Here is a 15,790-nt window from a genome sequence, read left to right as displayed (position 1 = left end):
TATTTATGCTGCATTCTGATAGGATAAATCCCTACCACCATTATCTAAACTCCCCAAAACAGGCCTCCGAAAATCATCATTGCATATTCTTTCCTTCCTTCATCAAAATTTGAAATCCCCTTAGTACTCTGACCCCAGATGGTACTCAGGAGAAATCTTACCTTAATATCTTAAAAAACTTGATCCTCAATCCTTACTAAGGTAGATGATAGTATAAATGAGCTTTCCTACTTTACATAAGATGATCTGAACTACTAAAGGTGGAATTGTGGTAAATAGGCTTGTCAGTGAGAGATAAATTTCAAAGCAAGGAATCTTTTCATCACCTTCCAAATCACAATCCAAAGATCATTTTCTTTGTAACAAAAGAGCACTTTGCTTATAAGGAATTTGTATATGTCAAATTCCTTCACTTAAAGTGATCAAAATGATAATATCTTACATTTATGGGGTTGGTCTGTGGACACCAATGGATCAAAATATATGATTGGTATTTTTAATAAAACTAGCCAAACTTATAAGTCATTTCAAATAACCAGTGTAAGTACTTCTGAAAGGCATGCAGTTTTGGTAATCATTAGTCTTGCTAAAGATCCTGGCATAATATGAATTTTCCTAGCTTCTGACTAAGCTTACTATACATAAACAAAAACAAAACAAAACACTGCAAATTAATGATAAAACTTTGAGTCAAGACCTCTGTATTTCAAGCCCAGCTGTGCTACTGACCTTTTTTTTTTAATAAAACTGGCCAAAATCCCTTCACCTGGAAGTAAGGAAACTTGGGGAAATGCCTCCATTTTCCAATCTAAAAAACACATATAAGAAGTTCATAGTTCTCAAGGTCATTGTGAAGTAAAGAATTGTAAAGTTAAGCACTTGCAAACAGAGGGTCAGAATGTGCCAGGCATTACACCGCCTCTCAGGAAACCTGGAATACCATTTGTGAACTACACTAGTTTGCTAAACAAAATTGGTAGTACAGACAATTACAAAAATAAAAAATGATAAGTATGCTAAAAAAAATTAAAGTTGGAGATGCATTATAATATATAGTTCTATACATACTGGTTGAAAATCTGCATGATTTCATCTCATCTCCACTTTACTCTCCTTGTGAACACAGGTGTACATGTCAGTGCCCTCATGAATGCTTACGGTAAAGACTGACATGCTAATTGACCCATAAAACTTATAACCTTAGGCTTATTCAAATTATGCTCTAATTAGCAAAGCACAGCGCTCATCATCATTTAATTATTGACTTTAAACTGAATATACTTACGAAGAAGTGAAGTTGCTCAGTCATGTCTGACTCTTTGCGACCCCATGGAAAGTGAAAGTGAAGTCACTTAGTCATGTCCGACTCTTTGCGACCCCGTGGACTGTAGCCCACCAGGCTTCTCCGTCCATGGGATTCTCCAGGCAAGAATACTGGAGTGGGTTACCATTTCCTTCTCCAGGGGATCTTCCTAACCCAGGGATCGAACCTGGGTCTCCCGCATTGGAGGCAGACACTTTAACCTCTGAGCCACCAGGGAAGCCCTTACAGACTTAAAATATACTCAATGTGATAAGGTTTTCTATACAAAATATCTTTGTTTTCCAGTAATTTCCCCTTTGTTACTTTTTTAATGCCTTTTCAAAAGAGCCACTGAATTTCACTTTGACAAGACCTAACAACTGGTGGCTCAGAGGTTAAAGCGTCTGCCTACAATGTGGGAGACCTGGGTTCGATCCCTGGGTCGGGAAGATTCCCCTGGAGAAGGAAATGGCAACCCATTCCAGTATTCTTGCCTGGAGAATCCCATGGATGGAGGAACCTGGTGGGCTACAGTCCACGGGGTCGCAAAGAGTCGGACATGACTAAGTGACTTCACTTTCACTTTGACTTTCACTTTCAACACCATCAATACTGATTTAAACTGAAAACATACATTCCTTGAACTAAAATAGAGCCAAAGGGCTATTTATTAGTTCTCCTCCAACTCAGGAAAGAGCACATTCAAGTAATCTAAGAATTTTTGTTTTCAGTGAACTACAGAAAATAACACCACCTTCCATTTGTGCAACATTTCACAGTTTACAAATCACTTTTTTTTCCTTCATGTCATTATATAGTCACAACAACCTTTTAAGTCTCAGATATAATTATCCACATTTTACAGATGAAAATACTGAGATTTAAAGAGATCAAGGTGTTTTGCTCAAGTTACATGCTGGAAAGAGATGTTAACTAGACAAAAACTTAGGTCTCCTGTGCTTTTTCTCCCACAGGCTGCTGCCTGCATTGTTAATTTATCTCACTTTACTGACCATTGGTAAATTATTGCAAATACCTAATTAAAATCTCATTTCCTTTTATTCCTTTTAGTGATGGAAGTGAAAACAATGTTGAAAATTGTTTTCCCAATTTGTAAATGTTATTGTTATTTAAAAAGTTCTGGTGGGATCATTAACTAATTAATAGAGAAACTTCAGGAGAAACATGCTTTCCTGGTTACCATCTTGGCTAACTGAATAAAAATTCTGACTTTGAGACAAGATGGTACCACTTCTAGACATCTCAGGAAAATTGATAATGCTTTACTGCAAACCTTTGGAAAAACATGATTTCAGTCCTAAACCCTTAAATCAAACAAGACCCCGCAGATGGCACAGGGCTGACTCAGTCTCCAAAATGAAATAAGAATAAGTCTTCTGGATTCAACACTATAGTATCAGTTAAATGCTAATGTGTTGAACGCTATCAAACACTTGGCCCAACATGTTACATGCCCCAACTCATTTAATCCCCACAAAAATCCTGTAAGAGAGGAACAAAATATTTCCCCAATTATATAAATGTGAAAACTGAACCCATAAAAGTTAAAAAAGAAAAGTGCCCAAAGTCACTTAAGTAGTAGCAACTATTATCTATTTAGTGTCTGATCTATATCTGACTACCTCCAAAAGTTCAGCTATTAATCTGCTCCTCTAAACTGAAATACAATGTTCTATATTTACCAAGGTAGAAAAGGTTACAGTTGAAAGGGGTAATTAAGCCTTAGCTAGATTATATGATTTTGGATGCAGCATTTATTTTTCTGAACCTCTTTTTCCTTTACTATAAAATTGGGGAATTTCTAGCATAATGGTTTCTCGGGGTTGGTAAGTGCAAAATGAAATAAAGCTATTAAGTACTATAAAAACAAATGTTATATGTTAATTCCATGCAAAAGTCTGTTGATGAGGAACTGGTCAAAAAATTGTTAAATTGAACTAAACTGACCATGTGTAACACCTGGAACTATTGCCAGGCATGCCTCATAGCCCAAAGATTACAATTATATGCTGCAAAGCTAATTAGTGCCACTTCAACTCATGTAGAGCAATGGTCTTCATGTCAGAAAACAATTTCTAGCTTTTAAAACATCTTTGCAGCCTCCACCTGAGCATTTCCAAAGAATTCCCTCTTGTTTTCAGTACTTGGGAGTTACAGTGAGGTGTTTTCTAAAAAGGGTCTGGAAATAAGAGAAGTGATATTTCTGTCTGACAGTTGTTATAAAATTAACTCATAAAACAGGGAAATGCTTTGTCAACCATAAATGCACCAGCTTAAACAATAATTTGTAAATGGGTGGCTGAGAATTACCTTCAAATACCAGCCAAGGTATAGCTCCAGGCAAAGTGGGCCACTGAGTAACGAAAGCAGGTGAAATTAGAGAGAGCAAATCACAGGAAAGAGAATGGAAGGGAATAGTTTATTAGAGATATTAGAATATTTATTAGAGATTATAGAAACATTATCTCTAATACTATTCAAGAGCATATTGGTCCTCTATCACATTGAGAAAAATTATTCTTAATGTAAGGAAAATTCTTCAACCATCTTAACTAAAATCAGTCTTATGAATGAATGTGGAGCATCAGATCTCATTGTCATTGTAAGACTTCCCTTACAACCAGAAAGATCCCTAAACTGGATTAAAGAATTTGGCATTAAATTCATTTTGCTTTGGCTCTATCTGGTCTAAAGCAAACTTTTGGTTCTGACTTGGTTCCTCCAGTAGCCCGAATAGATAAGAAATGTGCTGACCATGCAGACTTTGAGTAATAAACTTCATTTCAGAGTTATCGCTCACTGTAAATAAGTAAAATGTCATTCAGACACCAACTAAAGTGCTGGAGACACTTTGTTTAGCCAGTCAGTGGCTAACAATCTGATTATTTCAGAACTCTGACCAGACCACGTCCTTGGAGTTTAAAAGTTTCAGATGTTGAAACATACAGAAACCATCAAAATACTACCCAGGGACAGTCTTGCTCAGTTCTGCTGCTTCAATCTCTCTTGGAAGATAAAACTCAGCAAGGTTATAAATATAATCAGATCTAGTATTGACTATAATCTGATCATCTAAATGGATACAAAATCTCCTTATTAGGCAGATGCTTGGCAGATAGTGACTCCCATGTCATCACTATGATGAAATACATTTCTAACTAGAGGTACAGAATAATCACATTTCTTTCTGAAAAAAAATACGCAGGTCAAAGAATACTAATACTTCACGACATGAAAAGTCTTTTATTTTTATTTAAATCTATCCAAGCACATTTTTTAATATAAGTTATTTCTGCTACATCAAGTATTTGAACATATATTTTTATGGTACATTTATCAAGTTAAACACTCTGCAAGCTAAAATATAATAACAAAATAATAATAATGAATGCTCTCACCTTATGTGTAAGATCATCCAAAGAGTGTATTTTATTTTAGGAGTAATAGGAAACTGAATAAAGGAGTAACACTATCAGGTTTCAGTTTTAGAAGATTCAATCTGACAGCTGTGGGGGATCAACTATCAGGGATTGGCTGTGGGAAAACTGAAAAAATTCAATGGGTTAGGAAGCTAAGCAGTTCTCCAGGGGACAGGTGAAGGCTTGCTTGGATTATGGCATTAGTAGTAGAGATTTTATTTTATTTTAGCATTTTATTTTTTATTATTGAAATAATATACCTTTACAGTGTTGTGTTAGCTCCTGCTGTACAACAAACTGAATCAGCTGTACATATACATATATCCCCTCCCTTTTGAGCTTCCCACCTACCCACCTCCAATCCCATCTCTCTAGGCCATCACAGATCATTGAGTATCTGAGCACATTTTTTAAGCTAGGTATCACTCCATGTTACCGTATCTATTATACTGCTTCCTCATTCCTTCTCTGCAGAATAATTATGTACAATCTATTAAGAACAATATACACCCTTATGAATAACCATTTCTATAATAACATGACTTCCTTCTTATTCAGAAACCAAATGATAAGTAACATAATCGCTGCTCCCAGATTCTGCAGCAGAAGTTAAGCTGCTGGCAGTGAGGATGGCTTCTGTCACTCTTTACGTAGCTGCCTCACCCATGGGAGCCTGGAGCATGACAGTGGATAGGCAAACTAGGTCAGCTTAGAGGCAGAGCCCTGCTGAAGAAAGAACCCGCTGTCCTTCCTAACATAAGTCTATGCTATATGAACTCAGAGCACAGTCAGGAACTAAACGATTGGTAAGAGGAGGTAAGGTTCAAGAAAACCAACAGGAAATTGCTATCAGCTACTCCTTAGCAAGTCACAAAGTAAGGGAATGAAATAGCAAATAGGGAGTCTATTCTCAACAATATTATATATTGCTAAATTGAAGATGGAATAATTCATGGACATGTTGCAAGACACACAAAGGTGAAAAGGGCTTAGGACCTGAAACAGGAAAATTTAATTTACCCTAAAAGTTAACTATTTAGGTTGGTGCAAAAAGTAACTGAGGTTTTACACTGTTGAATTTTTCTGCTTGGTATTGGTATATATTCATAAACAAATGTGGTTACGCTAAACATCATTTTAATATGCATTTCTCACTTTTTTTGGCTAATGACATTATTTTCTGTTCATTTCGTGTTTATTTTAGATTAGGTAAATGATGTTAGACAAAAAGCAAATTTGAGTGATTTTCTTATTTGAGTTCAAAATGGGCTGTAAAGTAGAGGAGACAACTCTCAATATCAGCAACGCATTTGGCCCAGGAAGTGCTAACGAATGTACAGTGCAGAGGTGGTTCAAGAAGTTTTGCCAACGAGTGAGATCCTTGAAGACGAAGACCGCAGTGGCCGGCCATCGGAACTTGATAACAACAGGCTTAGAGGATCAGCTTCGATGATCCTCTTACGACTACATGAGAGGTTGCCAAAGAACTCAATGTCAACCATCCTATGGTCATTTGGCATTTGAAGCAAACTGGAAAGGTGAACAAACAAAATAAGTGGGTGTCTCACGAACTGACCAAACATTAAAAAAAATTGTTGTCTTCTCTTATTCTACACAACAACAATGAACCATTTCTTGATTAGATTGTGACGTGCAACAAAAAGTGGATTTTATGTGACAATCAGTGATGACCAGCTCAGGGACTGCACTGAAAAGAAGCTTCAAAGTACAAATTTGCACAAAAAAGGTCATGGTCAATGTTTGGTGATCTGCTGCCTGTCTGATCCACTATAGCTTTCTGAATCCCTGTGAAACCATTACATCTGAGAAGCATGCTCAACAAATCAGTGGGATGCACTGAAAACTGCAACACCTTCAGCTAGTATTGGTCAACAGAAAGCGCCCAATTCTCCATGAAAACACCCAACCAGACATCGCACAACCAACATATCATATGTTGAATGAATTGGGCTATGAAGTTTTGCCTCACCTGCCATATTCACCCGACCTCTTGCCAACTGATGACCATTTCTTCAAACATCTTGACAACTTTTGCAGGGAAAATGCTTCCACAACCAGCCAGATCCAGAAAACACCTTCCATGAGTTTGTCAAATCCCGGAGCATGGATTTTTACAGAACAGGAATAAACAAACTTATGAGAGGGTAACAGGTAGGAAGGCCAGAGGTCCTAAGCAGCAGGAGGAAATAAAACTGCAAGTGGCAGACATTTTCTTCCTTCTCAACACAAAATTAAAAGACACCTGGTTCTGCCTTGAGCTGATCAATGCACTTTTCTTATGGAAATGTTTTTCTTAAGTTATGTTAATGAAACTATGTATTTGATTTAGAACCTGCCTTTCTTCAAAATGGTTCCGCCTAAGGTTAACCTTCTTTTCTTTTCTCAAACCTGGGCTCAACAAACCACTATTCATGTCAACTGTTTTACTGACGGCCTGGGATGACACACCTCCTGCCATCCTATCTCAAAAATGCATATTGTGGGAGAGGGGCCTGGTGAAAGTCCCTCAGCCTTGAGGTTTTTCTAGAAGCTCCTTAAAAGACATACAATGCCTTGCTAAAAACTAGCAAGGGAGCATTCTTTCTGACCCTTCTGATGTTTATGTCAGAAGCTTTCTCTCTCTCTCATACTTTAATAAAATTCTGTTACACAAAAAGCTCCAGTGGCCGAGCCTGGTCCCTGGTCCCAGATCGAAATCCTCTCCTCCGGAGGTCACAAATCCCGCCTTAGCACACTGCTCGCAGCAGCAACTTTTCACTTACTTGTTTTTGGCAAAAATGTGTTGATTGTAAAGGTTTCTATTTTGATCAATAAGCATGTGTTTGAGCCTAGGTATAATGATTTAAAATTCAGAGTCTGAAACTACAGTTACATTTGCACCAACCTAATAATCAAAATAAGCCATGTATCGCAAAATTGAGTATGATGATGTGAAACGATAAAGAGGTCACTGTAGAAGAACTCAGCAAAGAATACTAAACTTGCTCGCATTAGAACTGGATTTTTATCTACATAGTATTTCTTGGCCATTTATTTGTCTTATCATTGTGCATTAGTATACAATATTTGTATTTCTCTTTCTGACTTACTTCACTTTGTATAATAGGCTCTAGGTTTGTCCACTTCATTAGAACTGACTTAGATGCATTCCTTTTTATGGCTAAGCAGTATTCCTTTGTATATATGTACCACAGCTTCTATATCCATTCATCTGTCAATGGACATTTAGGTTGCTTAAAGTGGATTAAAAACCTAAATGTAAGACCAGAAATTATAAAACTCTTAGAGGAAAACATAGGCAGAACACTTAATGACATAAATCAAAGCAAGATCTTCTATGACCCACCTCCTAGAGTAATAGAAATAAAAACAAAAATAAACAAGTGGGACCTAATTAAACTTAAAACTTTTTACACAACAAAGGAAACTACAAATAGGGCAAAAAGACAACCCTCAGAATGGGAGAAAATAATAGAAAATGAAACAACTGACAAAGAATTAATTTACAAAATATATAAGCAACTCATACAACTCAATACCAGGAAAACAAACAATGCAATTAAAAAGTGGGGAAGAAATCTAAAAAGATACTTCTCCAAAGAATACATACAGATGGCTAACCAAACATATGAACAGATGCTCAACATCACTCATTATTAGAGAAAAGCAAATCAAAACTACAATGAGATACCACCTCACAGCAGTCAGAATGGCCATCATCAAAAAGTCTACAAACAATACATGCTGGAAAGGGTGTGTAGAAAAGGGAACACTCTTACACTGTTTGTGGAAATGGAAACTGATACAGCCACTATGGAAGAACGTATGGAGATTCCTTAAAAAGCTAGGAATAAAACCACCATATGACCCAGCAATCCCACTCCTAGGCATAAACCCTGAGGAAACCAAAATGAAAGAGACACATGTATCCCACTGTTCACTGCTGCACTATTTACAATAGCTAGAACCAGGCAGGCATATCTTGATATGAGTTATAGATCACAAAAAGTGGCTGAATACCATAATCAATGGCCAAAAATTGTTGGTCTGATCTTATTATTAGATTCATATTTATAGATTCACATTTTATAGTTTTATAATTTTAACAATTTCATTGACCTGCATTTGAAAGTGACTTACTCATATATATCCTTTGAAAAATTATGTCTCTTGGGATTGCTGCTGTTTTTCAGTCACTGAGTGATGTCTGATTCTTTGCAACCCCATGGACTCCAGCACGTCAGGCTTCCCTATCCTTCACCATCTCCCGGAGCTTGCTCAAACTCATGTCCATTGAGTCAGCAATGTCATCCAACCATCTCATCCTTTGTCATCCCCTTCTTCTCCTGCCTTCAATCCTTCCCAGCATCAGGATTTTTTCCAATGAGTCAGTTCTTCGCCTCAGGTGGCCAAATACTGGAGTTTCATCTTCAGCATCAATCCTTCCAGTGAATACTCAGAATTGACTGGTTTGATCTCCTTGCAGTCCAAGGGACTCTTAAGGGTCTTGTCCAACATAACAGTTCAAAATCATCAGTTCTTCAGCACTCAGCCTTCTTTATGCTCCAACTCTCACATCCATACATGACTATAGGAAAAGCCATAGCTTTGACTATACAGACCTTTGTCAGCAAAGTGATATCTCTGTTTTTAATATACTGTCTAGGTTGGTCATAGCTGTTCTTCCAAGGAGCAAGCATCTTTTAATTTCATGGCTGCATTCACCTCTGCAGTGATTTTGGAGCCCCCAAAAATAAAGTCTGACACTGTTTCCACTGTTTCCCCATCTATTTCCCATGAAGTGATGGGACCAGATGCCATGATCCTAGTTTTTTGAATGTTGAGTTTAAGCCAGCTTTTGCACTGTCCTCTTTCACCTTCATCAAGAGGCTCTTTAGTTCCTCTTCAATGATAACTTATAGTAAAACGCTTTTTCCAATCAAAATAATTGGGTATCTATGTTTTTCCAACTATATATCCAATGGAATTGTTAATTTCATTTGTCATCATTAATGCCATTGATTAATCTGATATATCCCATTGCTACAATAAAAATAATTGGGAATCTATGTTAACTATGTGTTTGAAATATTTCTCAATAGCCCAGAATGCTAAGCTAATGGTGAAAAATTACAACTTAAAGGACTATTTGATTTCCTCCACAGTCCCCTACTCCCATGCCAAGACTGCAGCTGAATAAGGAGAGAACTGCCTAAGCACTTAAAGCAGCAGCAGGCACCAGTCTCACAAACCGTAGTTCTCACAGTTAGCCCCTCGCAAGCTGTGGATATATTTCACCCATTCTCCTTCAGCAGGAAAGTTAGCTTTGTACTTTGCAAGCATACGTTTGAAAAAATTATTTAATTCAGAACAAAAGGAGAGACTGGTTTCTTTGAAATGTGTTTATAATGGTAATGAGTTAACACAACAGGGGGAAAAGGGGGAGGATTTATAGCCTTCAAATGCTGTCATGTCTACCAAGTGTTTACTGACCTTTATGTCAGGAGGAAACAACAAATCTTTCTTCCAGCATCCACACTAGAAACTTCCTTATGTCTGTATGAAGCTTCAAATGGAATTACAATAACATGTAGCTAAATTGTATTCTTTCCTCAGTCTTTGTTTCATTACAGCACAATCTCATCATTATCACTGCTTACAATAAATGCCTTGGGAGGGCAGATTCTTTGTTAATGTGTTAAAAGATATTTTCGTTACTGTGGAAAATTCTTTAAAAGACAAAATCAAGGAAATTTTTTCTACTTCAGATTTCGGTTGAATTACATTTTTAAATACAGAATCAGATAGAGTAATTTCCTCTCTTCCCTATAAAATCAATAATAGGTCGATGATAGATTTCAAAAATTACATCACAAATATATGATAAAAATACGATCTGTAAGAATCTCTGTATTCTTTCCTTTCTGAAAACAAATAAATTCCTTAGATTAGGAACCAAAAATTTGTAAGATAATATTCAAAAATCAAGTCATCTCCCACATGCAAATGAAACTGATCACAGGAGGGAAAAAATGAAATTGGAAGACAGGCTCAGAGTAACCCTGTACTGAGAGAATTGGTCAACAAGCATTGAAACTAGATATACTTGTCTTTTTTTGAGATCTACAGAAACTTACTAAATTACAATGACAAGCTTCTTACTAGTGCAGCAACAGGTACTCCCTAAATTTGCTGTTAAGTTAATGTGAATTTTTCTTTCAAAAGTTCTTGCTTCCCTGGGAAAAGTTAAGGTAAGCAAAAACTTTATACAAAATAATAATAATAAAGAGGTTGAAAAAAGATAAAACCTTTCTGAAATATTATCCCCAAAATGTTTCAAGAAAAAATGGTAAGGGGAGAGAGGGGAGCAATGGGGAAGGTAGATTATAAGTATTTTCTACAAATGAGATATCTCAAATTCCTGGCACAGAAAAAGCCAACAACAAATATTTGCTTAATGTGTGTATGTGTCTGCTTGGTCACTCAATAGTGTCAGACTCTTTGTGACTTAATGGACTGTAGCCCACTAGGCTCCTCTGTCCATGGGCTTCTCCAGGCAAGAATACTGGAGTGGGTTGCCATTCCCTTCTCCAGGGCATCTTCTTGACCCAGGGATCAAATCTGTGTCTCCTGCATTTCAGGTGGATTCTCTACCATCTGAGCCATCATGGTAGTCCATCTGCTTACTAACTAATGTTATTTTTTTCTTAAATATATTTAGATTATGTAGAAAAAAAATTATTCTTTCTTTCTAATATGTAAGTTGACTAGTGTAGCAAATTACAAGAGTATTTAAGGAAAATCCAGTACATTTTATTTTTCAACCCTGAGTTATGGAGCCATTTTGTGTTCCATAGATCTTATGTTTTTCGCTCAGGATACAATAAAGTCAAACATGCATAGAAGCTGAATGATAAATACATGATAAAGCATAATAGGACATATAATTATTTACATTTCTATAATATGCTTTGTCTATTTTGCTTTTGTTATTGACATTGATTTTATTTTTCTAAAATGCATTTGTATTTACTCTCCTACTTGTTTCTTATTTGTGTAGTATTGTTAGAATAAATATTTTTATATTCAGTCTAAATTTAATCACTTAACAAATGCTGACTGATTAGCTACTATGTGTCAGGCACTGGCAGACTTGGGATTTTGCAGTAAATAAAAACAGATAAAAATGCTTGCTGAAATTGAGTAAAATCGCCCCAAAAGATGAAAAAGGAGAGGGCCAAGAAGCTACTTTTGATTGTGTATGTCTTGCTTGGCCTTATTTTGCCTTCCACACTACCTTTCAACTGCATAAAATATATTCAATATAACAACAAAGTAGACTCGTATTCACTTGGCTCCTAATACCTCAGGAGTTCCTTCCTTTAGTGACTTTTTCATCAATGTCAAAAAAAGCTCTAATGCTAAACAAAGTCATATCAGACACAGAGGTGGTAGGAATAGGGGTTATATATATATATAAATATGGGTTATAAATATAAAGTGTAAATCAAATTACCTTTAAAACTAAAAAAGAACAAGCTAGTACAAGCACAAATCAAAAGTTTCCTCCACATGGTGTTCAATTTATAAAGTCTTATCTTTAGAAGAATAAGAACAAATTTGAAGTTTTCAAAAAGTGATCTACAATGGAATATACCCAAAATGTACACTTCATAGTTTAAATATGAAATTTATAAAGAATGAATTACTAACCTTTCAGACCTCATTTAACATCCCACAGTGAGTGTAGCTGCCAGAGCTAAGGTATGCCTGTGCTGTGCTTAGTCATTCAGTCGTGCGTGATTCTTTGTAACCCCATGGACTGCAACCCGCCAGGCACCTCTGTCCATGGGGATTCTCCAGGCAAGAATACTGGAGTGGGTGGCCTTTCCCTTCTCCAGGGGATCATCCCAGCCCAGGGATCAAACCCAGGTCTCCCGCATTGCAGGCGGATTCTTTACCTTCTGAGCCACCAGGGAAGCATTTAGGGAGTGCATCAATGGCTACCATACTCACAGAAGTATACCTAGAGAACTGCAGTTTAAAGTCGAGAGTCATTAAAATATACAAAATTACTGACCTATCATTGAGTTACAGTGATAAAGTCAAGATAAGGCTCTAATAAATTAGGCATAAATAAAACCAAAATCTGACTGCTGTCTTTGCACTATACTCCTACCATGCAATACTGCATTCCCCTTGGGTGCACAGAAGAGAAAAGAAATAAGTACCCTCATTTTTGGCAAAAGAGCCACAAAATGTCTCTTGCTCAACTCCATCCTTTCCCAAACCCTATGTATCTCACTCATCTATAGCTTTTTTGATGACTCTGTTACCTTCAAACATGACTTTCCATTTCTTTTTAATAAACTTTGATTTGGCCTCACAGGCCCTGCCAACTATCTCACTTTACTTGTATTGCCAAAAGTCTTAGAAGACAAATGTATGCCCATGGTATCCTTTGTTTACTCATCTTATTAAACAGAGTTCCATCTCAGCTGCAGGGCTGACATCACTTTTGAAGACCACCAGAAACCTCATTTATACTGGGTTTGAAAGTAAATTCTTAAATTCACATCATTTTTCAAATAACAACCACTACAATCCTTGCTCCCAGCTGCTCTCCAGCCACCTCCCACCACACAAACAAACAAAAGCATCCTCGCACCATATCCTGCGGATTGCCTTTTGCACACTGCTTCTCAATTTTCTGTTGTTCTTTTTTTTCCTGTCTTTCAATTAGAGAGGTTGTCAATATTCAAGATATTTGCTATGACCTCCATGAGCTGTCACCCAAACTCCAATCTTAAGTCTTTAATGGTCTATTTATCGAATGACCGGTCTACAATGTGGCAGTCACTATTCAGAGGCTCATGATCCAATAATAACAAGTTCACAAAGAACTGACAGTCCAGAGCCAATCATTTCCACATAAATTCAAAAAATACAAATCCAAGGTTATCATTATATTCCTTCCAAATACCACTTTCCCATACTACTTCTGCACTTGTATCAATGCCATCACAATTCTCAAACTCACTATTGCAGGCAGGGTTCCCTGGGAAGCAGACTCTGAGATGATTAGCATTCAGAAAGATTATTAAGGGATACTCCAAGGAACAATACCCATGAAAGAAGAAGTTAGACTGCCATGCCATCTCAGTTGAGGCACAGCTGACCCTCCATGGAGTTCTAAATTCAGAGTTGGCTGAATTAGGGCAAAGGGGGAAAGTCTTCATATCCATGTGCTGATCAGTCACTGGAATGGGGAAGTACGTAGGGCAAGGCATCTCTCTTCAGTCCGTGCATGCATGCTCAGTCCCTAAATCGTGTCTGACTCTTCACGACCCCAAGGACTGAAGCCCATCAGCCTCCTATGTTCATGGGATTCTCCAGGCAAGAATACTGAAGTGGGTTGCCAATTCCTTCTCTAGGGGATCTTCCCAACCCAGGGATCAAACCCATGTCTTCTGCAGTGGCAGGAAGATTCTTTACCAAGGAGCCACCTGGGAAGCCCTCTCTTCAGTCCAGGAAATACATATAAAAGACTGACAGTTGAGGGTGACTGTTAGCAGCACTTCTAGCATCTAGGGAAATAAGTCCACCATTACTAAAGTAGGGGCATCTAGGCAGTGCATCACAGTGTCTACCATACTCACAGAAGTGTGAAATATATAACTATGGCAGGAGAAATAGAGTTTTGAGCTAAATGGACCAAGATTCTAATCTTATCCCCATCATTAAGTAATTAACTGTGATCACAGACAAGTAACTCAAATTCTCTCAATTTCTTATAAAAATATTTTGAAAATTCAATGATACATATAATGAAAACACTTAATGCTGTATCCACAGTAGTTGCCTGACACATGTTAATTCTTCTTCTTCTATGCTGTAAGTTTTTTTTTAACTATGCTCTTTCTCTTCCAGGTGTTAAGACTTCTTTCAAAATGACGTATATTCACTCAGTCAGTAAAGAGGTGCTGATAACTTGCCTTTAGCCAGAGCTATTGTAGGCACTACAAAGACCACGATGAGCAACTCAGACAAGGTACCTCCCCTTGAACATCTTAAATTACCATGAGGGAAGACAAATAATACATAAGTGAGCAAATAAATAAAAAGATAACTTCTGATAGTGAATGCTATGATGGAAATAAACAATGGCATTAAAGAGAATGATTGGTAGAGGAGAGCTATCATCTGTTGAGGTGACACTGAGCTAAAATCTGAACTGGAGTGAGGGGGTATTTCTGACATAGAGGATATAGAAGAAAAGTTCTGAGGCAAGATAATACTTTTCTCGAATGTTCGAACCGTGTGTGTGGATTACAGTTCATGAGGTAACGTCAGAGAGGGAGTCTCTTGGTGACTTGTAGACCATGGTAAGGCATCACTCCTACATTACTGTTGTGAGTATGAAAATAGATTAAAATGTGTAGAGCATTTAGTACAGTGCCCAGTACATAGTAACAACTTGATAAGTCAGCAGTTGTTATTATTACTGTCTTCCTCATCATCATCAAAAAGTTCAGTTTCAACTGAACCTTTTACAAACAGAGCCCTCCTTTGTCCATATTTTCATGTGCCAAATAAGGAAAGGTTGGCATAGGATGAGACAGAGCAACAGAAATAGCTGTTGTGCACATTATTTGCCAATTTTTTAAAAAGGAGTCTTATATTTTTTTAATCCAAACAGATCATATCAAATTTCTGTCTGAATGCCCCATTTCTTGTGTGTATTTAATGCATATTGATTGCATGATAAATGAATCAATAAATGCTCATTTGCTAAATAAATGCTGTCTGAAAGAATGAATGTGAGGGGTTAGAGAATGAGTGAATAAACAAGTGACCAGTAAGATCACATTTATTTTTAAGATTTCTGGGAGATTTCATAACTCTGAAATGTTATGTACCCAAGATAGTTAAAAATATTTCCTATAAAAAGCAGGGAAAAGCTAAGCAAGAACTATAAAGAAGAAATTTCTACAGGTTTTGGAAAAGATGTGTCTGGAGAAGGAAA

The 15,790-nt window shown here is 37.0% G+C and overlaps 1 protein-coding gene across 1 annotated transcript in view; it reads right to left on the bottom strand.

Moving 5' to 3' along the window:
• Window positions 1-15,790, bottom strand: part of GUCY1A2 (guanylate cyclase 1 soluble subunit alpha 2) — a 469,674-nt gene that overhangs the window by 427,591 nt on the left and 26,293 nt on the right. The window lies entirely within an intron of this gene.

The sequence above is a fragment of the Bubalus kerabau genome, chromosome 15 (genome assembly GCF_029407905.1).
Source record: "Bubalus kerabau isolate K-KA32 ecotype Philippines breed swamp buffalo chromosome 15, PCC_UOA_SB_1v2, whole genome shotgun sequence".
Taxonomy (NCBI): Eukaryota; Metazoa; Chordata; class Mammalia; order Artiodactyla; family Bovidae; genus Bubalus; species Bubalus kerabau.
This window is presented reverse-complemented; position numbering and strand designations above follow the sequence as displayed.